Here is a 22,663-nt window from a genome sequence, read left to right on the forward strand (position 1 = left end):
GCACCTCACTGTTAAGTGAGTTTAAAATTATGATTTGTTGTTTAATTGTTTCCTTATGTTTTTCTAAGTTGTTAAATGTTGTTCTTATGATTAAAGTATGATTTCAAAAATCAAAAGATGCATATTTCCAATAAATGTTCGTTTTTATGATTTTAATGCATAATGTCATACTTAGTACATGTGGTTGTACTAACTCCATGCTTTTATATATCTTTATAGTTCTTGGTAGGTGAGGAGCTTTGAGAAGTGAAGACTTGGACTTATAAGATTGTTCAAGAGAAGTTGAAGTATGTCCTCACTTGACTCGAGAGCATATATGTCTTTTATGTTTTCATTCAAAGTATTGTAGTAGACTAAGTATTTCTATATTCGTATTTTGAAGTATGGACCGTGTCCCAAGTATTCTTGTGTCTTAAGATGATGAGATTGAGACTTAGTGTTTCCTATTACTTTTATATGAAAGATATTTTGAAGACTATATTATGTTTTGTGAAAAGTTTTAATTTCACACTACTTTTCACTATGTTTATGCGATGAATGATATGAAAGGGCTTGTATTAGACCTCCGAGAGGTCGAGTACGCTGGTTACAATTTGAGATTGTACCCTAACTTCTAGGATGTGGTCTTGGGATGTGACAAGCTTGGTATCAGAGAATAGGTTTGTGAAAGTAGTATTAGGAATCAAAAAGTCTTATCAAGTCACGTCTAGTAGAGTCTTGACCATTAGTGTGAGTCGCGACACATCTATGGGCGAGAGGCTATAGGACGATAGAGTTTCCCTTCTTTTCTACTCCTATGTCATGCGGTAGAGTAAACGTTATGATTATCCTTCTTATGGGTTTCCTTGTGTTTTCTACGAGACGAATACTAGAAGGATGGCCGCTAAAAGGTTGGAAGAGGAGAGGGTGAATGAGGAGATTCCTCCTCAAGTTGAGCAGGTTGAGCAAGTTCCTCAAGATTGGCAAGGAGTCCTAGGTTCCCATGGTGAGCAAGTGCCTCCCCAAGGTGATCCTATTCCTAATGTGGAAGGAGCTATTTAGGTTCCGGAGATGTCTAATATGGAGATATTATGAAGAATCTCCACTAAGATCTCCAATCTAAGCCTTTCCTTGAGTTTTGGCTCCAATGGAGTTCTAGAGAATTTCTAAGGGAATTAGGATTTTGATTTTGAAGAATGAAATCTTCTAAGTGTTTTAGGATTATAAACATATTTAAAATTCCCAAAAGACCCCTACCTTTCTATTATTTGGACGTGGGGTGAATTTACAACTTCACCTTTCAACTTACAGTGAAGCTGCGCAGGAACAACCTCACAAACGGAAGGACCATCGACTACCCGTCCCTTGACCTACAGATCATCCTACTGATCCGCGGTCTGGGACTGAGGCTTGTATTTAGAATCTCCTTCCCCACGCCTAAGTTTCCATCCAAGATACCTCACCTACGGGGCGTCGACTGACCCACTGGGCGTCGATTGTCATCCGTAGGTGCGCTGTCTTGGGCAGTCTTGGCCACCAACATAGGTCCTTCCTCAAGGACCCTTAGATGGTCCTTGGGGATGTTTGCTCAGAAGTTTCCAATATAACATTCTCGTATACCTACCACATCAATTTCATCCAAAACGAACACGTAAAACTCAACGAAACATGCATAGACACACAAGGTCGTTTCAAGGCAAACCTTTCGAACGTCATGGACGTTTGACCTCCAAACTTCACGAAACTTGACACACTTCCTATAAAAACAGTAATAACTCATTTAATGACCTTATAACCTCATGAATCAAACATAAACACATAAAACCACATATGAGGCACATATGTGACTTAGTCGTCGAGCGCCTTGGTCGTCCCTTGACGTTTCCCTTCCAAATCACCTAATACTCTAACCACTGCCTCAATACCACAGCAAAGACCATTTTAGGACCTCATACCATCATTACAACTATTTCAAGCTCTATATTCACCTAAGTCATTTTTGAGATCTTACAACAACAATGGGGTTCGCCTAGTGATAATATGGATAACCCAAAAATGAGGTTTGAGTGTGGACTTGCGTCATGCCACGACGTTAACTAATTGGGAGACAACCCAGGTGTTTATCATTTTATTTTTATCTTAGAAATAATGGTGTGTTGATTGTGCAGGTTGAAGCATGGAGAGTGTTTGATAAGTGCACGTAGGCAATCCACAAGTCCAGTCGGAGCATCACCGAAGAGGTCGGTGTGCCCGAATTGAACTTCCATTTGACCCAAGACAATTTGAAATTGGGTTCTGTAAAACTAGGCGAGCCTAGGAGCTGATTGGCGAATTGATGACTTAGTCGGCCATCACAACTTTGTTTGCCATTTGGATTCCCACAATAACTGGAGGTCCTGTAAGACTCATCAAGGTAAGTGTCCACTCGGTGAATCACCGAGTGGGCCAAAGAACATGACTAATATCGTCGAATGGGCGAGAACTGGACGGTTTTTAAGACCAAAGTTTCAAAATTTCTCACTTTCCCTCACTTTTATTCTTCCCAAACTCATAATCGCACTTTATTTTTCTATATTTCTTGCATTTCTATTGTATTTAGTCATTGGAATTGTGTTTGGAGTGTATTAGATTGTCGCCTAACATTTCAATATTATTTAAATCGGCATCTAAGATTGGTAATCCAAACCCCAAGTTCATTATTAAAATTTCATACTAATTTTTAATAATTTTATCTTGTTGAAGTGTGTTGGGCCTCACTGTTAGTGTTAGTATGTTTGAATGCATGTTTTAATTTGATAATCTTGCCTTAGTGTTTATAATGTCGAATTCCAATAATTTTATGCCTTAAAATTGGTTAAATTTTATGAGGTTGTACTTGCATGTTGTTAAGTCTAATCAAATGAAGTCTAAGTAACCTGTATTTTTGTCAAATAAAGTAATTTGTCCAATGATAGAGCGGGTGAAATCATTCTTAAGGGTAAAAGTCATCAAATTTCCAAATTTGGCAAAACCAGGAGAAGTTAAAGTACCCTAGGGTAATGGGTATATTGGGTCTTAATTTAATCTAATGGGTGCATGCTTTGATTTTGTTTTCAAGGGTTACAAGATTAAGTTTAAGAAGTTGGGTTGAAAGTAGACAAGTTGGGTCGTTTGACGAGCTGGGTCGAGCTCAACTTGATATTTGATTTCTATCTTTCGGTGAGAAGCCTGAGGTCGCTGAAAATACTTGGCGACTCACCAAAAATCCTTATTGATCGCCCTTTGTCTACACCCTTCTTGATCGCCCTTTGTCTGCACCTTTCGTGATCGCCCTTTGTCTGCACCCTTGAACCCTTTTTGCACTTTAACTTTTGGCTAGATATTCTTTGCTGGCCGAATGTTGTCGATGATTCACCGAAAGTCACTTCCCATCACTGACATGCCAAATATTTCTCAGAATTTTGAGCCAATCCTTTTGGATAGCCCGATCTAGCTCGCCAAAGTTATTCAGCGACTCGTCGATCGGTTCGACGAGTCTATCTGCAACACATTTTTTTGTGCTTATGATTAAATGATGTTTAACTTTTTCCCGATGTTTTGCAAAAATGGTAAAAACCAATATTGATAAGCCACCCTGAAAAAGAGCACGGGGTATAACAATAAATGAAGGAGGATCAAATCCTCCAAGAAGGGTAGGCAGGAGCTTCCACCGGGAGACAAGGGCAAGAGGCCCATATTTGACAGGTATACTATTAGTTCCCAGGCTGCTTTATTTGAGCTTAAGGATGACCAACTCTTACAGTCCCGACAGGCTGAGATCCAAGATAGATCTCGCCCTGACTCAGGTAGAATTTTCTCGACTCCCACACTAGCAGACTTAGTGCCAGCTCCGACACCTCGTATGACTCATGTGTCACTCGTCCCTCCTGCTAGGCTTCTCAACAGGTTGAAGGGTTACGAATTGCGAACCATTCTCGAGGAGAAGCTATTATCTATAGATAGTCTTGCAGAAAAAATACTCTGATGTGAGGGACACTCTTCACTTCCACAAATTCGAGAATTTCACCAGGCCCCAAGGCCCCTATATTCCTTCATGGTTTTGGGACTTCTATACAACGTATGGTGACTTGGTTACGAGAGAAAGAAGAAGGCCAGCGATTTCAGGCCGGTTAAGTCGTTCATGGTCAATGGAAAAGAAGTTAGATGCGATAGTGTGTATGTCAACATTGGTCTTGGTAGAGGTCTTGGAGATACATCAGCATATGAAGGTTTTCTATTACAAAGTCTGTGTATGACTTGAAGGGCTGGTTGGCTCCATTTATTTCCGATACTACTTAGAGGTGAATCGAAATAGGGGTCCCCATAGAGAAGAGGGATTTGAGCATTATTGCTCAGTTCTGGTTTGGATTCATTAGAAGCACTATAATTCCATCCCAGAGAGATTCCATCCCTTATTGAGTAAGAGATGCTCATAAGGGTCAAGTAGAGGTAGGCTTCTCTACCCTTTCTTGTACTGATCACGGAGTTATGTCGATGTGATGGATTCTCATAGATCCGACTATAGATACTGAGGTAACCCCATCTTCCTCCACTAACATCTGGCGCATTGAGGCCAAGTACACTTTAAAGGAGATTGACAGGAGAAGGGCTCTGGTAGACACATTTCTAGAGGTGGACGTTGATTTGATACTTGCAGAGGCATTTATGCCTACTCCGACCTCCGGTACTTCAGGTATATTTGCCCCTTCTTCCTTCTCACATGCCTTAGTCACCTTTACCACTGCCCAGCCCACCTAGATTACTCCGGCGATGATCCTGAAGATGGGACACCTAGCCCACAACTTATGTGAGCGAGACCAGACTTGAGAGATCCATCCCATGGATGATTGAGAGTGCCATCTGTGTTGCATTGACCCCTTTTCAGGCTTGTGTTTGTGATCTGGATATTATAGTCAAAGCATGTGAGAGTAGGCAGGGGGAGACCTCTAAGGTTACGTCTTTGAAAGTCAAAATAGCAAATTTGGGGAAGGGCGTAAAGTATCTAAAGTATACTAACTTCACTTCATTATTGGATGTTGCAGATTATTTGGACGCTCCTAAGACTTCAAAGATTCCTCTAACTACCACTAGAGATGTGCATAGGGTTGATGAGTCAGAGGTTGAGACTGACGAAGATCTAATAGAGATTAGGGATGAGAGCATATATAAAGACTTGCCGAATCTTGAGGAGATGATTATGCAGTCAGTGGACCAGACATCGCTGAGAGAGACATTTATGGGGGGGGGGGGAGGATCCAGTGGAACTGGTCCTTCATAGGTGATTCTGGGCACTGATGCCAAAGTTCAGAGTAATGCACCGGCGGTTGATGCTCACACAGATGGAGCGATTGTTTGGATCAGATCCTTCTTTACCTCTTTGTCTTTCTTACTTGTTGACTCTTAGATAGTTATTGATTTCATTTGAGGACAAATGATTTTTTATTTGTGGTTAGGTTAGTCCCACCTTTGTGACCTTTTGTGACTATTTTATTTTATATATTGGGCTTTGAGATTCTAATTGTGTTTTATACTGCATTTTGTGGATGACTGAGTTTGTGATTCTTGATTTTTAATTGTAAATGATTTTTGGACCCTTCCAAAAAATAGTTGTGCCACCTCTTAGGTGTGTGAATGTGGCTATTCTTTTGCAAATTTGAGTCTCGTTCTTTATCAATGTCGATGACTTCAATAGTGCTCATAATCGAGCAAAAATGAATGTACGGGTACGATGAGGCCAAATGAAGTGGCATAGTCAATATGTGAACTTTTCCCATTTCTTTATGACTAGCCAAGTATCGCATTAAGTCTCTGGTGATGAACATTGCACACTATAAAAAGTGTGGAGTCTTGTTTGACATTAGTGTCAGTGCCTTGTGTGATGAGCTTATTGTGAACCATGTGTGATGACACCTAAAATTTTTCCCCTTCATCTGCTTGACTAAGAGATGCAATCTCTTGATATAATCTTAGGCAACTTTGAAGAGTGTGAAACAATTGATATTATACCTCTTTTTATGGCCTACCTTGTGAGTGTGTGAGCTGTGCTTGAACACCTTTGAACCTTAACCTTTTTTTGAAGAAACTTGATGCAAATTGTGACATTTCTTAATCCATTACCCATAATCCTCATGATGCGTGGTTTGTGTGAATAGCCAAATTAGGCCAAAACCCTAAGTTGGGTGTGTGGTGAAAAGAGAAGGCAAATCAAAAGTGCAAAGAAGTCCCCTTTAACCCATGGTTTTGAGAAAGATGGAACCTCTCCATATAAAAAAAATAAAAAGAAGTGAAAGAATGAAAAAGAAAAAGAACAAAAAAGTTGTGGAATAAAGTTGTGAAAGTTCAAAGAAAATGGGGTATCCAACTGTCCATGATGCATGAATAATAGGGTGACTTGTGAGCAAGAATGAAAATGAGGAAAAAAACGAAAAAAAGTGTTGTTCGCACGAAATTTCAAATTTCATGAGGATTACAATCATTGAGCCTAAATGACCATGCCTTTGTACTCAACCCTGTTACAAGCCTTGAAAAGACTTTTTTGATATTGAGTGAGCTGAAGCAAAGGTTGATTGGAAAATATTTCCAAACCTATGGGTGAAATCGTGCATTGTGTACATCTTTGAGAGTGAGTGTTGCTTTTGATTTTGGATCTTTAAATTGTGAATTATTGTGTGAATATGAAATCATTCTGTGTTTGAGGGCATTTGACTACTTTTGTTGAACTTGCATTTCAAGCAAGTATTGCGAGCTTGAGATTCTTTGGTAATGGTGAGTCAGAATTTGAATCTTTTAGTGCACAATTGATCCTTACATAAGTAAGTTGAGTCTCGTTGTGTGTTTTCATGATTGAGACTTGTGTAGCACTGTTTGAGACATCCTTTTTAAACGACTGAACTTTAGTTTTACTTGAGGACAAGCAAAATTTTAAGTTGAGGGTGTTGATAAGTCCACGATTTGGACTCATTTAGGGTTTTATTTTAATAGATTTAGTGTCATTCAATGCATATTTTGTGCTAATAACGGATGAAATCCTTGATTTTTAGGTTTTTGGATTGAGGTACAAAGCATGGACACTAATGAGCAAAAAGGAATAAGGCAGCTGAAAGAACGAAGAAAAAAAGGCCTGAGGATCGCCTAAATCATTGGGCGAGTCGCGGAATGGCCATGGTCTCGCCTAATGTTCCAGTATCCCAAGACTTGAAGAAGATAATTAAGTTGGCGACAGAAAGGATTTGTCGACGAGTCACCGAATGGTTCCCGATGCAGCGATATTCGCCCAAAGTTACAGAATTTGAAGTTGTTGAAGGTCAAAGCAAAAAGGTGATAAAACTGATCAAAGGGTGGATCGCCGAGTGTATTGGCGAACCTGATTTACTACGCTGAATAGTTTCGCAACATATTTTTGGAGATTATAAATACATTTTTGAATATTATTAGTTAAGTATCGATGTATCTATCTCTCAAGTTTTCATTGGAGAATAAATTTTTCAATTATTGTATCAGTTTTGAAGTATAGCGTTTAGAACTGAATTTTGAGACAATATTTCGTTAGCTTTGAAGATATGAAGATTTTCATTTCTGAGAAATCGGAAGTGGGTGTAGAATATTCTTCATCTTAGACCTTTGTAAAGATAAAATTTATCTTACGCGGTTGATGAAAACACAATATGATAACGATTTCTATCTTTTTATGATGTCTAGCTAAAACCCTAATTCTTGGGGGTGTGATTATGTGGTTATGGGTTGATTTAGCAGCTGGGTATTATTAATTGATGGTGTAAAAGTTGTTTAAAAGTGATTTTATTCAGTAATTGTGGCTTAATATAAAGGGTTTTAGTTGCAAATGCAACTCTAATTTCGTGTTTTGGGTTTGCTCGAGAGAAAGGTTTTAAAATCAAGACCACAGATTTGATGTCTATGGGTATTGAGTTGTCATGGGTTCAGCTCTAGAGAGTGAATCCTAAACCTTTTTCCACACATTCAGCTCGAGAGAGTGAATGGACTAAAGCGAAGGTTGTTCTTACTTGCTGCTTATTGGTGTTCGAGAGAAACCGATTTGATTCAGAATAAATTGTTCGAGAGAAAGTTTATCCCCACTTAAGTCTAACTTATTCACTAATTTACAGCTATACACTATCAATTTCAATCACCCATTTGTCTACCTTAGCCCATATTCCAATCACATCCGAAAACTCGTCTCTATACTTGTTACTTTCGTGTTATTTGCTATTGTAGTTGATACTTAAAATCAAAACCGCTCTGTTATTTGACACTTGTGTTACCCTAAACTTGAATCATGGTTTTATTCGTAAATGTTTTTACCTACGACTGACTTGAGCACATTCGCACTTGGCTATTGATTCTCAAATATGTACCATTCCATGTGGCAATCATCCCAACTCACATAGTTGGGTTATATTACTAACTAACAATTGTTGACGTATAGTATCGGATGAAGTGTCTTTGAAACGCTATTAATCTAATACATTGTTTCTAATCCTCAACACCAACACGAGACTCTTCCATTTCAAGATACTCTTTTTTCTCAATATTTTATGTTGATGGTTATACCATATCAAAGGGAACATGCTTAGAAAATTGATTTGATGACTCCAATTTAAACAAATTGATATGTTTTGAGTGTAAATTGAACCAGATTCCATGTTAGAGGCTTCTAAGTTTCAGGCATTGTTCTTTTCTTTGAACTTTACAATCTTTATGTTAATGGTAAATAAGCTGAACTAAGATTTCTCATAGGCATAATACATAAACGTGTCCTTTAACTTGGCTTCAATTTTCATTTATGCCCTCCAACTTTGAGTATACACAAGTAGACACACGTGTTCCACATGTATTATGTCATGTAGGACACATGTGTCTACTTGTTCAACTTTATACAAGTTTAAAAGTTACTTATCCACACCCAAAGTTGAAGGGTGTAAATGTCTGTTGAGAACAAGTTGAAGGGACATGTTTATATATCATGCGTTTCCTATATATCAAAATTTTAGTAAAGAATGTGCTAACCAATTTACATATCCACCTTATCTTACAAGTTACAACTGGATCACTTTTCAAAGTTACTCATCATCAACAGAGAAATCAGGTACTTCTGGCTTTTGTAATGAACTAACTGCATTGGAATCTGAATCAGAGTGCTTGTGTAGACCCCTTCTACTTGCTGCCCATCTTGTTGTATATTCTGCAAAACCTGATCTAGGTGATGGTGCATTCATATCTAGTAGACCACTAAACGACTCTATTTCATTCACCAAATTTTCTAGAGCCTCAAGTTCAGCTACAACCTTTTGTTTTTTATATCTACGGTATGTAGCCTGAATGAAGCATGCAGCCCAAGTACGCCACTGGTGCGAATAGAACCTGAATTTGTGCCTCAGTTGTTTGCTATGCAGCCTCCGAAACTATGTTGCCACAAACTTCATGTCCTCTGAAACAAGTGTGAATGACTCTACTTCGGAAACTGCTTTCACTGTTCGAGTGGAGGATGGTAGAATCACACTGGACGTCGGTTGAGAGCCCATGTCAGCAGCTCCTCCCCACAGAAATCACCTAGACCTATATGGCAAGAACTGAAGAAACCAATACGGCCACCATTCGTGGTGTAAGAATCAATATTCCCTCAAATTATGAAGAGCATTTCATTGACAGGATCACCCTCGAGCACAAGACAAGTGTCTTGAGTGCACAATGCAGGCTTTAGCCTCTCACATATTGCGTCTAACATTCTTTCATCCATTTGATCAAACAGTGGTACCTACCAAATTTTCAGAGATATATCGAAAAGGTTTACAATCATTTTGCATATTATGTTTTTCCTGTTGTGACGAAAAGATGAAACCGAAAATCTAACAATAAAGAACACCAAGTTTAACTTGGAAAAACCCTTCAAATTGAACCAATATGATATTCAATAAGCCCACTTTTTTTAGAGAAAGAACCTGAATTTGTTGAGGAATATCGACTGTAGAGGAAAACCTATAGTCAAACTGAGAATCGCAGCCAAAGTTTGCTAAAGAGTCTGCCACTTTGTTGTTTTCTCTAAATGTATAGACGATTTTGAAATGGCCAGCCGATAATTTGGATGAAATGAAGCTCCACCATGAGTCTAGGTATGGGTAATCTTAGGGGCTTCTTTATATTCATTGAAGCACAATCAACAATGATTTTGGAGTCAATTGCGAGTTTATGAGCTTGATGAATGTAGAGCGCATCCAGAAGAATAGAATCAGTAAACGTCCAAGATGATCTGATGTCAAGAAGCTGAGAACAGTCTTTCAGCCAATCAGTAATCTTTTGAATAATACCACCACGGGATCGACAAGATCCGAATTGATTCACTATACCAATAATAGGGTTACAAATATTCTTCTAATGGCTACACAACAAGTGCCAAAAGAGAACAAACAATAGCTACACCAACAAAAGATAAATAGAAAGAAACACTATCCAAACCCAGCTTCTGTTCGGTACCTAAAACAGTATCTTTATGACCTCCGAATCCGATCTCCACCGTTCAAATTAACCACCAAGATGTCAGGAACACTCACTCCAACTTTCAGGCCGATCCAATGGTTAGTTAATCGGGAAACACGGTCTGAACGTTGCTGGTCGGAGAAAAAGACTGCAGCAAAAGAACCCTTTTCTTTCTCTCTTTTTCTCTTGTTGAAAGTTCTCTCAAAAACCTCTCTTATGTTCTAATGTCTTTCAAAGACAATACCAATGATCAATTTATTATTCTCTCAAAATCATCCTCTATTTATAGAGTTGTGCTTTTCCTTACAAAGCCAAAACCAACTACAAATAGAATTACAATTTCAATCCTTTTCCCTAATAGAATTGGAAACCAAATAAAGAGAATAATTCCAATCCTTTTCCAAGTAGGATTAGGCCATGGGATTTGGATGGAACATGGGAAACATCCCAACAAACTCCCCCTCCAGCCAAGGGGCCAAATGGAATTCAAGTGGAGGAACTTTTGACAGGCTTCCTGCCTGCCACACTTCTACAAAACTCATGATTGTCTACGATGAGTTCTTTCCACTTATCTCTATGAGTATCTAACATGACTTCATCATAACATTCAGGTTCTTCCATATTAGTCAATAGAATATACTCATCATGAGAATAACGTGTTGAGCTTCGCTTCTCTCTAGTAGATCTTCTACAAGAGGTTTCTGGAGCATCTGAAGCGGTCATCCCAACATGAGTTGGTTGATTATCAACCACAACATCATCAGTAGGAACAAATACATGTTCTACACTCTCATCATTGTCTTGATCATTACCTTGGGTTCTCTCATGTGCAAAAGATGTATCAATAGTAGGAATTGGATCAACATCAACTAAGCTCTCATCAGTATGAGAATCTAGTTTCTCAGTCTTGTCAATATCTTCAATAGTTTGATCTTCAAAGAACACAACATCACGACTTCTAATGAGTTTCTTATCAATTGGATCATAAAAGCGATATCCAAACTCATCTTGACCATAACCAATGAAGATACATTGCTTAGTTTTAACATCCAATTTTGACCTCTCATCTTTTGGAACATGCACACAAGCTTTACACCCAAACACTTTCAAGTGATCATAAGAAACATCCTTATCAAACCAAACTCTGTTTGGAACATCACCATCCAAAGCAACAACAGGAGACAAATGGATAACATAAGCAACAATGTTAAGTGCTTCAGACCAAAAAGAATTTGGAAGTGTAGCCTCTGAAAGCACACATCTAACTCTCTCAACTAAAATTTTGTTCATCCTCTCTGCCAAACCATTTAATTGAGGAGTCTTTGGAGGAGTCCTCTGATGACGTATTCCTTGCGATTTGCAGTAGTTATCAAAGGGACCAATATACTCACCACCATTATCAATGCGAATACATTTTAATTTCTTTCCCGTTTGTCTCTCAGATAAGGCTTGAAACTGTTTAAACACATCAAGCACTTGATCTTTGCATTTTAAAGGATATACCCAAATCTTGCGAGAATGATCATCAATAAAAGTAGCAAAGTAAAGTGCACCACATTTTGACTTTACTTTGAAAGGACCACACAAATCTAAGTGTACTAGCTCCAATAGCTCAGATTTTCTTGAAGGAGGATGACTGTGAAAAGAAACTCTTTTCTGTTTCCCTGCCAAACAATGAACACATCTTTTCACCTTTTGTTTGTTTCATACCAGCGAGCAAATTCTTCTTAGCCAAACATGTGATCTCCCTCTCGCTCATATGACTAAGCCTCTTGTGCCACAATTCTGATAGAGTCTCGCTCTCCACTAAATTTATAGAGTCACCAAGAATCGATCCTTGTGTCACGTATAAATTTTAATGTTTTCTTCCTCGAGCTAAAATCAGTGAGCCTTTGGTGAGCTTCCATTGGCCATTGCACAAGTCATTATGATAGCCATCATCATCTAGTTGTCCTACAGAGATCAAATTTAAGGGAATGTCTGGAGCATGCTTGACATTCTGAAGGACCAACTTTGAACCGCTATTGGTTTTCAAACAAACAGTGCCAACACCAAACACCTTAACCTCACCAACATTACCCATCTTTAACACCTCAGAGTTAACAGAAGTATAAGATGAAAATAAGTCTTTTCTTGGTGTGACATGTGATGTGGCTCCAGAATCTACTATCCAACTTGTATCTTGAGATACAAAATTGATGACGTCTTTATCACAAGCGAAGAGAAGGTCATCTTGGACAACAACAACAACATTATTTTCATTGTTTTCTTCCTTCTTCCCTTTTTTAAGATCTTGCTTCAATTGTTTACAAAATCTTTTAATATGTCCTTTCTTTATATAATGATAAACATATAATATTTGGATTCTTGAATTTGACTTGCTTCTGCTTTTACCTCTACTTCTCGGATCTCTTGTCTTATGTCTCCCTCGATCTTCTGTATATAGAACATCTGAATGTGTAGATGTGTCTTGAGATTTTCTTCTAACCTCTTCGTTCAACACACCACTCTTTGCATATTCCATAGTCACCTTTCCACCAGTGGCAGAATTTGTTAAAGAAACACGAAGAGTTTCCCAAGAATCCGATAGAGTATTAAGAAGCCAAAGTCCTTGTATTTTATCATCAAAATTAACACCCATTCCTGATAGCTGATCAAGAATACCCTGAAAATCATTTATATGATCAAGAATAGGACTTCCCTCCTTGTATATAAAGGTCATCAATTGCTTTAACAAGAAGAACTTGTTATTGCCAGTTTTTGAAGCGTAAAGCATCTCCAACTTTTCCCACAATGTTTTAGCATGTGTCTCATTCACAATATGGTTGCGAACATTATCTTCAACCCATTGTATTATATATCCACATACTTGCTGGTGCTCAAATTCCCAATTTTCATCGGTCACATTGTCGGGTTTATGAGCAGAAAAAACCGAAAGATGCATCTTCTTCACGAACAATAGATCTTTCATCTTGCTTTTTCATATGTTGTAGTTTCTTCCGTTTAGACATACCATCTTGCTCATATTCCACTCCATATAGATAACCTTAGCTCTAATACCAGTTGTTGTGAAGAAAAGATGAAACCGAAAATCTAACAATAAAGAACACCAAGTTTAACGTGGAAAAACCCTTCAAACCGAAGGTAACCACCACGAGATCGACAAGATCCGAATTGCTTCACTATACCAATAAGAGGGTCACAAATATTCTTCTAATGGCTACACAATAAGTGCCAAAAGATAACAAACAATAGCTACACCAACAAAAGATAAATAGAAAGAAACACTATCCAAGCCCAGCTTCTGTTCGGTACCTAAAACAGGATCTTTATCACCTACGAATCCGATCTCCACCATTCAAATTAACTACCAAGATGTCAGGAACACTCAGTCCAAATTTCAGGCCGATCCAACGGTTAGTTAATCGGGAAACACGGTCTGAACGTTGCTGGTCGGACAAAAAGACTGCAGCAAAAGAACCCTTTTCTTTCTCTCTTTTTCTCTTGTTGAAAGTTCTCTCAAAAACCTCTCTTATGTTCTAATGTCTTTCAAAGACAATACCAATGAGCAATTTATTATTCTCTCAAAATCATCCTCTATTTATAGAGTTGTGCTTTTCCTTACAAAGCCAAAACCAACTACAAATAGGATTACAATTCCAATCCTTTTCCTAATAGAATTGGAAACCAAATAAAAAGAATAATTCCAATCCTTTTCCAAGTAGGATTAGGCCATGGACCTTTGACTGGAACATGGGCAACAGCCCAACATTTCCATCCCATGGAACTTCTACCATACGCGAATTAAGTGTAATACATCCCTTAGTATATATTTTTGTAGAACTTACTCTTCGAACTAAATCGTAGCAGAGGTGGCATTTTATATCTCTGCGAAGATCTAGAGGAAGTCCTTCGAGAAGAGCTTCCTCATCAACTCCTCTTGTAGCAATATATTTGTATTGATCATATTTCCTTACTGACTGCCTTTATTCTTGAGGTAACTACCTATGGTGCATCCATTGTTCTGTATCCATTCTCCTGATTCTCCACTCCTCTAATCTGACTATTGTCGACTGGAGGTATGTCTGCCAGAAAAAGTGAATTATTGGTGCCTGAATAGCTTATAATATAGCAATACAGTAAATGTTAGTGAGCAAAACTAACTTGCATATTGTCGATGAGCAAGGCAAAAAGAACCAGAACGAGCGTTGCAACTATGATGGCAAAACTTATTTCTCCAATATGAGTTCTTGTAGAAAGATCTTGTCCTAGAGAACTGCATATTCAACCAAAATAAAACTGATGTTGAGGATCGCGTCAAAAATCAGCAATGCTGATTTCTTGGATGAATGAGGAAAATCTCCAATCTTTGCTCGGAAAAGAAATCTCCTCCTATAAGCACAAGACATATATATTTTATACCTTACACAATTGTAAAGTACTGAATATATGAAACTTCTCATCTTTTTCATGGAAAAAATAGAAAAACTAATTTGAACTCCTATACTGTCAACATATACAATATGAAACTGATCTGCACATACTGCAAATAAAATACGTAAACCAGGTTGATTGGTTGCTAGTTCGGAAGTGAGTAATTTGTTAGGTAGTGGAGCCTGATTAATTTTAGGTTTTCCTATTTATTCTCTATTTTGGTTTTCCTATTTATTCTCTGTAACCAAAAATACTCTGATTTATTAATATAAATATACCTCACCGCCGTGGAAGTTTACTCACGGGGTGTTACCACGAAATATTGGGTTTTCTCTTTCTCTCTCTCTAGATCTCTCATCTCTTTCTCTTGAAAGTTCTTGTATTATTCATTCATCTAGTGTGTGTGCGTGAATTCGATCCTAACAAGTGGTATCAGAGCCAGATTCAATGATGGAGTCAGGTTCAGTGGTTCGATAATCGATGATTGAACCAGGTTAGAAAGAAGTGTTCATCTTGAAGGGTGTAGTTGTAGTCGCAACCTTTTTGACAGTAATGAAGATTTTGTTGGAGAAATTGTTTCAGAGAGGTTCTCTGTGTTGAGACATAAATTTTGCAAAGGAGATTATGGAGAGGAGAAGCAAGTTGTTGAAGATTAAGTGAAGAAGGTGGACAAATTTATTTTGTCAGAAATTCAGGCGAAGGGGGAGATTTGTTGGATTTTTTATGCCCTAAATTTCTTACCATAAATAGGTTTTCCTTTTAGGAAAAGGTTTTGGATTGACTAATCCTTTTCTTGTAGGAAAAGGTTTAGGACTCTATAAATAGAGGAATGTTCCTTCTAACTTAATCAGCATTCACAATGTAGTCTTAAGGGCTTTGAGAGTTTTGGTTAGGAGGAGAATTTATGGGTCACAAGTTTGATACGTTATCACTTGTATGAACCTCCCATGTATTCCGAGTGAATTGGTTGAGGTTGTTTCCCTCTGTATTTTGTACTCTCATATTTATAGTGGATTGCTCATCTCCTTTGTGGACGTAGGTCGATTGACCGAACCACGTTAAATCTTTGTGTCTTTTGGTATATTTCTCGTTGTCTTCTTACTCGTGGTCTTTCGAGGTTTGCTTTGCTAGCTTCCGCGTTTACACCTGCTTATTTTCGGTCCTAACAAGTGGTATCAGAGCCAGATTCAATGATGGAGTCAGGTTTAGTGGTTCGATAATCGATGATTGAACCAGGTTAGAAAGAGGTGTTCATCTTGGCGGTTGTAGTTCTAGCCGCAACCTTTTTGACAGTAATGAAGATTTTGTTGGAGAAATTGTTTCAGAGAGGTTCTCTGTGTTGAGACATAAATTTTGCAAAGGAGATTATGGAGAGGAGAAGCAAGTTGTTGAAGATTAAGTAAAGAAGGTGGACAAATTTATTTTGTCAGAAATTCAGGCCAAGGGGGAGATTTGTTGGGTTTTATTTGCCCTAAATTTCTTACCATAAATAGGTTTTCCTTTTAGGAAAAGGTTTTGGATTGACTAATCCTTTTTTTGTAGGAAAAGGTTTAGGACTCTATAAATAGAGGCATGTTCCTTCTAACTTAATCAGCATTCACAATGTAGTCTTAAGGGCTTTGAGAGTTTTGGTTAGAGGGAGAATTTGTGGGTCACAAGCTTGATACGTTATCACTTGTGTGAACCTCCCATGTATTCCGAGTGAATTGGTTGAGGTTGTTTCCCTCTGTATTTTGTACTCTCATATTTATAGTGGACTGCTCATCTCCTTTGTGGACGTAGGTCGATTGACCGAACCACATTAAATCTTTGTGTCTTTTGGTATATTTCTCCTCGTCTTCTTACTCGTGATCTTTCGAGATTTGCTTTGCTAGCTTCCGCATTTACACCTACTTATTTTCGGTCTTAACAAGTGGACCGAATTCACGCCTGGAATCCAACTCACTGCTGTTCCACCTATGGTGTAAATGTACCCGGATATACTCTTGCTCGAGTCAACATCCCCACCAAGATCAGCATCCACAAAACCCTGTAGAGTCACCTTGCCTTTGCCAAAACAAAGTGAAGTACTGGATGTACCTCTCAGATATCTCAGAAGCCACTTCACAGCTTCCCAATGCTCTTTCCCAGGGTTTGCCATGTACCTGCTAACAACTCCCCCTGCATGTGCTATATCAGGTCTAGTGCAGACCATAGCATACATCAAACTACCAACTGCTGAAGCTGGGAAAGAGATGATATGGCTGGCAGATTATCTTGAGGAATTGGGCAAGAAGCAGAGCGAGAAGATTCTTTACTCAGATAGCCAGAGTGCCATACAGTTGGTGAAAAATCCAGTCTATCATTCGAAGACAAAGCACATCAGAAGGAGATACCATTTCACTCGCAGGGCAGTGGAGGATGGTGATATGTGCTTGGAGAAGATAGAGGGTGCAAAGAACCCGGCAGACATGTTGACGAAATGTGTTGATGTTGGGAAACTGAGGTTATGTAAAACCTCGGTTGGTCTTCTGTAGTTGTTGCTACAGATGTTGCGGTGCGGTAAAGATGTTGATGATGAAGAGATTTTTTTTTTGAGAATGTATTTTTTGGATGACTGAGTCAGTCTCCAAGTGGGAGAATTGTTAGGTAGTGGAGCCTGATTAATTTTAGGTTTTCCTATTTATTCTCTATTTTGATTTTCCTATTTATTCTCTTTAACCAAAAATACTCTGATTTATTAATATAAATATACCTCACCGCCGTGGAAGTTTACTCACTTGGTGTTACCACGAAATATTGGGTTTTCTCTTTCTCTCTCTCTAGATCTCTCATCTCTTTCTCTTGAAAGTTCTTGTATTCTTCATTCATCTAGTGTGTGTGCATGAATTCGATCCTAACATAATTCATGTATAAAAACCAAAATAAGTAACATATGAATAACTAATGCTTGCATAACGCGTCCTGGATAAATCTAACCAACGAACAAACAACCCCTAACTGAATCAGGTCAGCTAATTGTGTATTCAGATCCCTTTAACTTTTAAGATTAGATAAAATAGACAATCAAATTGCTTTACTTACCTTAGGTTCTTCAAGCCCCACCAGAGGCAGTAGAAGTACTACTTGTTGAAAAACAAAGCAGCTATCACGCAAACTGTCACCGCATCACCATACATACCAAATGGGTAATCACTTTTATTTGGGTCACACTGTCTTGTAATGTTGCTCGAATTGAACCAGGACTTCCTTTGTGGATCATTTACTCTCTGGCAGTCAAAATATCCATCCTCACAAGACGGCTTCTCAAGATTGCACACGTACATCCAACAAGCTTCTTGCCTCTCAATTGATAGAAGATACCAACAAGCTCCCAGTACCTACATATTTGTAGAAAAAAAAGTGCTATTTATGATTATTTTATTCTATAAGGGAGGATTTTGTAAGACATGAATGATAGTAACGCCTATAACCCAATTTGGGCTAATGAGGGAGGGCCAAGGAGAATGACTGACAGACATAGGTTAGTGAGCTCCCAAAGAAGGTTTTACATTCTTACATCAAAATGGGAGACGAATGTGAAGTGCTTTATAACACAGAGCAAAAGTTCACATGGTATGCATACTTTTGTGCTCAATATGCCGTACCCCAATGAACAAATATGTAAGGTCTGTTAGAACAAAACAGAAAATATTATGTCATGGACTTGAACGGCGACAAAGATAAAACCACGATCTTCTCATTTGTGTACTGTAGTAGGGAAATGAAAAAGAGGAGTATTTTCCGGATATGCATCTATAAATATCTAATGCAGCGTAGCATTATTTTAGAGAAAAATGAAGCATCTACCAAACAGGAAACTTGGACTTCACATACATGGCTTGCTAACATGTAGAGCATCAAGTTATAAGCAGCTCCTGCCCATGCTGTTTCAGTCACAACACCAGTAGCCTTGACAATTTGCGATGACAATGGAAATATGAGATAAAGTCTAGGGAGATACTGAAAAATGATAATGATCTTAGGACGTTCTTCGTGTTTGCCATTGTTGAGCCCCTTAAATTAGGGATAACAGCCCAAATCAACACCTAAAACAATAAGAAGCAATAAAACAAGTTCACTATACTTATTATCAGTTTAAACACTTCTACTCTTAATTAACACACAAATACATACTTCTAAAATCAGTTCCCTAAGTTCTTAGTGACTAACCTGAGGTAAAGGCAGGGCCGCAATGACATCAATTAAGAGACCTTTTCTAATACATCTTTGTGCTATCTTCGAAGTATCTATTACAAGCTCTCCTCTCCCAAATACAAGAGAAGATGGAGCAACATAAGCAGTTCTAAATGAACAATAATCTGAATCACGTAAAAGATATCAGCTATTGATCTAATAACTGTGAGGACAATTTCAAGAGTAACTCCTATATCTATGCATATATCATCCTTGACGAAAGGCAAGTAAAATAATAGGGGGTCTACGAACAATGAAACTAAACAAGATACTAAGAAAAACTTGTTCCATCTACGAATTACATGTCCTCGAGGATCCGATATCTTTTTGTTCAGTCTTTCATAGTCTTCTGAAAAAACTCGTGATAATACTTTAGCTTTCAGGGATTTTCTACTCCTGTCATACTTCTTATCACTCGTTCTACTGGCTGTCTCTGATTGTCGTACTCCATCAAGCTTACACTTCACCTTGATCACATTATATTCATGAGCAGGTGCATACTTTGTCGCTTCAAGATCATCTGGGAATCTGAAGTTCGGTATGTGTAAAAGGAATTCAGTAAACATATATTACACCAACCTCATATACAGTTCAAGACAATAGCAACAAGTACGTATCTAATTCTATATGAATCCTCATTACCTATGTCGCGCTATTTAAGCATATGTCATTTCAATATTATATAAAACAAAATTTAAAAATGCTAATGAGAAGTAGTAGTAAGTGTCTACATTTTCTACTGCAGAGACAAATAGTATGAAGCAAAATAACGAAAGAAGTGGCCATGGACAAACCTTACAGATCTAGAATTACCATAAGCCATGACAGTTGACACTAACTAAACAAAACAGTATGCTGGTTATCATCTTCTGTAGAAACAGAGGAAAAGATAAAAAATATTTGACTATCACGAAAAGAAAAAAAGAACAACAGAAATCATGTGAAGAAGATGAAAGTGAAACAAATTAATTAAGTTAGTACATGTGAAAGCTAATAACAAATTTATGACTAAAAAACATGAGTAATAATTTAATATGATATAGCCTACATGTATAGATATGGTAGAGTCCCCGACAATAGTGTCCAAAAAATTTCGAGTCAAACTATCAACGCAAATACTACAAGTGTAGGTGGTCGTCCAAGTAATATATATAGATTAGTGAAATTTAAATATCATATTCAAATCGAAGATTTTTAGGGTTAAGTCAGGAAATTATCTAGTGAAGTAATTAAACTTTATTTTGTATCAACAAATCAATTAACTTAATGTTTTTATCTTCAAAAATCACTCAACTACATTTATCATTAAAATAGATTTGACATGATAAAATACATTATTTTTATATAAATCCCAAAAATAAATAACATTATAAAATGTATTTATTATTATACTAGTCCCACCCATAAATTGGCTTCAAATTCTTTTCTTATCTGCTTGATCTTATCAGTGGCATATTTGAATTCTTGGATGTTGAGGTCTTCCAGTGGTTTTTTACTCCATCCTTGACAGATTTCAACCTTCTCGGCATAAATTTATTTTACGAATTATGCATGGAAATTTTAATTTGTCAACTAATAATTTATGAAATTATTTAATGATAATTTTTTTTGAATCAAAATTATTTAATGATGATGGTACGTGGTATAATTTTTTTTTTTAAAAAAAACATTTTTGATTTGCTGAAATGGAGGGAGTATTAAAAATAAATTTAAGAGTAATTTCTTTATCAAGGGACATTGTTTAATATTAAGAAGCCGGTTAATTTTAATTTTTTGTTTGCTACTATATAATTACTTGTTACAACTTACAAGTCTCGTGACATTACACAGATAAGTATCTTCAATTGTACTAATATTTGCTTTTCATATTATTGATATGTAAAAGATGGGACATAAATTTGATAAAGTTAGAGAATATTTTTTTAAGAAGATAATTTCTACAATGAATGGAGTAATTTGACCACAAAAAGATAAAGAAATTGATTTCTCATTTTTTTTTTGTGATGATTTAATTTCTCTAATCAGAACTAACAATTGTAACTTGCCAACAACTTCAGTTTTTCAGCTATACAATTTGCTAGAGGAAATAATGAAAATAAGAGCATAAATCGGGTATATGGGTTTGAGGGTGGGTTGGTATAATATTAAATAAATTCTATAAATTTTATTTATTTGTGAGATTTATGATTTCATGGCATGAAAAATATTTTATTTTCTCATGTTAAATTTATTTTAATAATGAATATAGTTGATTGATTTTTGAAGATAAAAATCTTAAGTTGAATGATTTTATTGATACAAAACAAAGTTCAATGACTTTGCAAGATAATTTCTCATATTTCAATGATCCTTTAAGCAGTGGCGGATCCAAGATTTAAAACTTATGGGTACTCACTTCATTTAACATAAATCTGTTAGCAATCACATAGTGTAAACGTATACTAACTTAAACTCTTTTAACATAAACCTGTTAACAATCACATATTTTTAACCACAAAACACTAATTATGCGAGAATCTAAAGTCTAAACCTATATATCAAGTAAAAAAAATAAGGGAAATTTACGTAAATGTACTATAATAAAAAAATATTTACCATTTATAGCAATAACATTTTTTTTACTTGATTACTTTTAATTCATTTATAATACAAGTTCAATACAAATTACAAAGAACAATTTATTATTCACATATAATACTAGTTTTAATGATAGATAATACATTTATCACACATTTTAATACACTTATAATACAATGTGACAATTTTTTACCAAACAAACATAATATATTTCAAAAACAATTATAATTCATATATATTGCATACATAATTTACTTTTAATACATATTACAGATTTATCACAGTATTGCTATAAATGGTAATAAATAAAAAGTATCACTAAAATCAGTAATTATTATTTAAAATGTGTTAATTCATGTAATTTTTTCCAAAAAATAATATATGTAATCTATTTTAAGAATAAAGACTTAAAGAGTACCAGCCATAAGCGATGAAAATCTCAAAACCTAATTCCCCAAACCCTTTTTTTTCATTATCTAAATTTAATCAAACATTAAATCTTATTACCTTGCTTTTGTATTGTGATTTTGAAAAGGAAAAAGCTTGAAGTTTGTTGTTAGGCTGACTGTTTTCTCTTTGAAAGAAGAAGAAGAAGAATGATTTCGTTTATTATTAAAAGAAATAATTTCATAAAAGCGGACAGTGGAAAATGTTTTAAAGCATAGGAAAAATTAAAAAATAAAAAAGAAAGAAAAAAATTAGTTAGATTAAACTAATTAAGAATAGGAAAAGTCAAAACATGTACAAAATTTGGAGTAAAATAAGCCCTTAATTAAAAAAAGAATTTTTTTTTAAAGAAAAAGGGTTGCAAAATCGCTGGAAAAAATAAAAAACTTGGGGTAAACCAGTGCAGCCACGAACGCTTTTGTTTTATCGGTGCTCATTTAATTTTAACAAATTATTTATCATATTATATATATATATATATATATATATATATATATATATA

General features: G+C 36.4%; 1 pseudogene; it reads right to left on the minus strand.

Moving 5' to 3' along the window:
- Nucleotides 1-8,634: 8,634 nt before the first annotated feature.
- On the minus strand, nucleotides 8,635-20,077 carry LOC107021273 (annotated as a pseudogene).
- Between the last annotated feature and the right edge of the window lie 2,586 nt (nucleotides 20,078-22,663).

This window comes from Solanum pennellii, chromosome 6 (genome assembly GCF_001406875.1).
Source record: "Solanum pennellii chromosome 6, SPENNV200".
NCBI lineage: Eukaryota > Viridiplantae > Streptophyta > Magnoliopsida > Solanales > Solanaceae > Solanum > Solanum pennellii.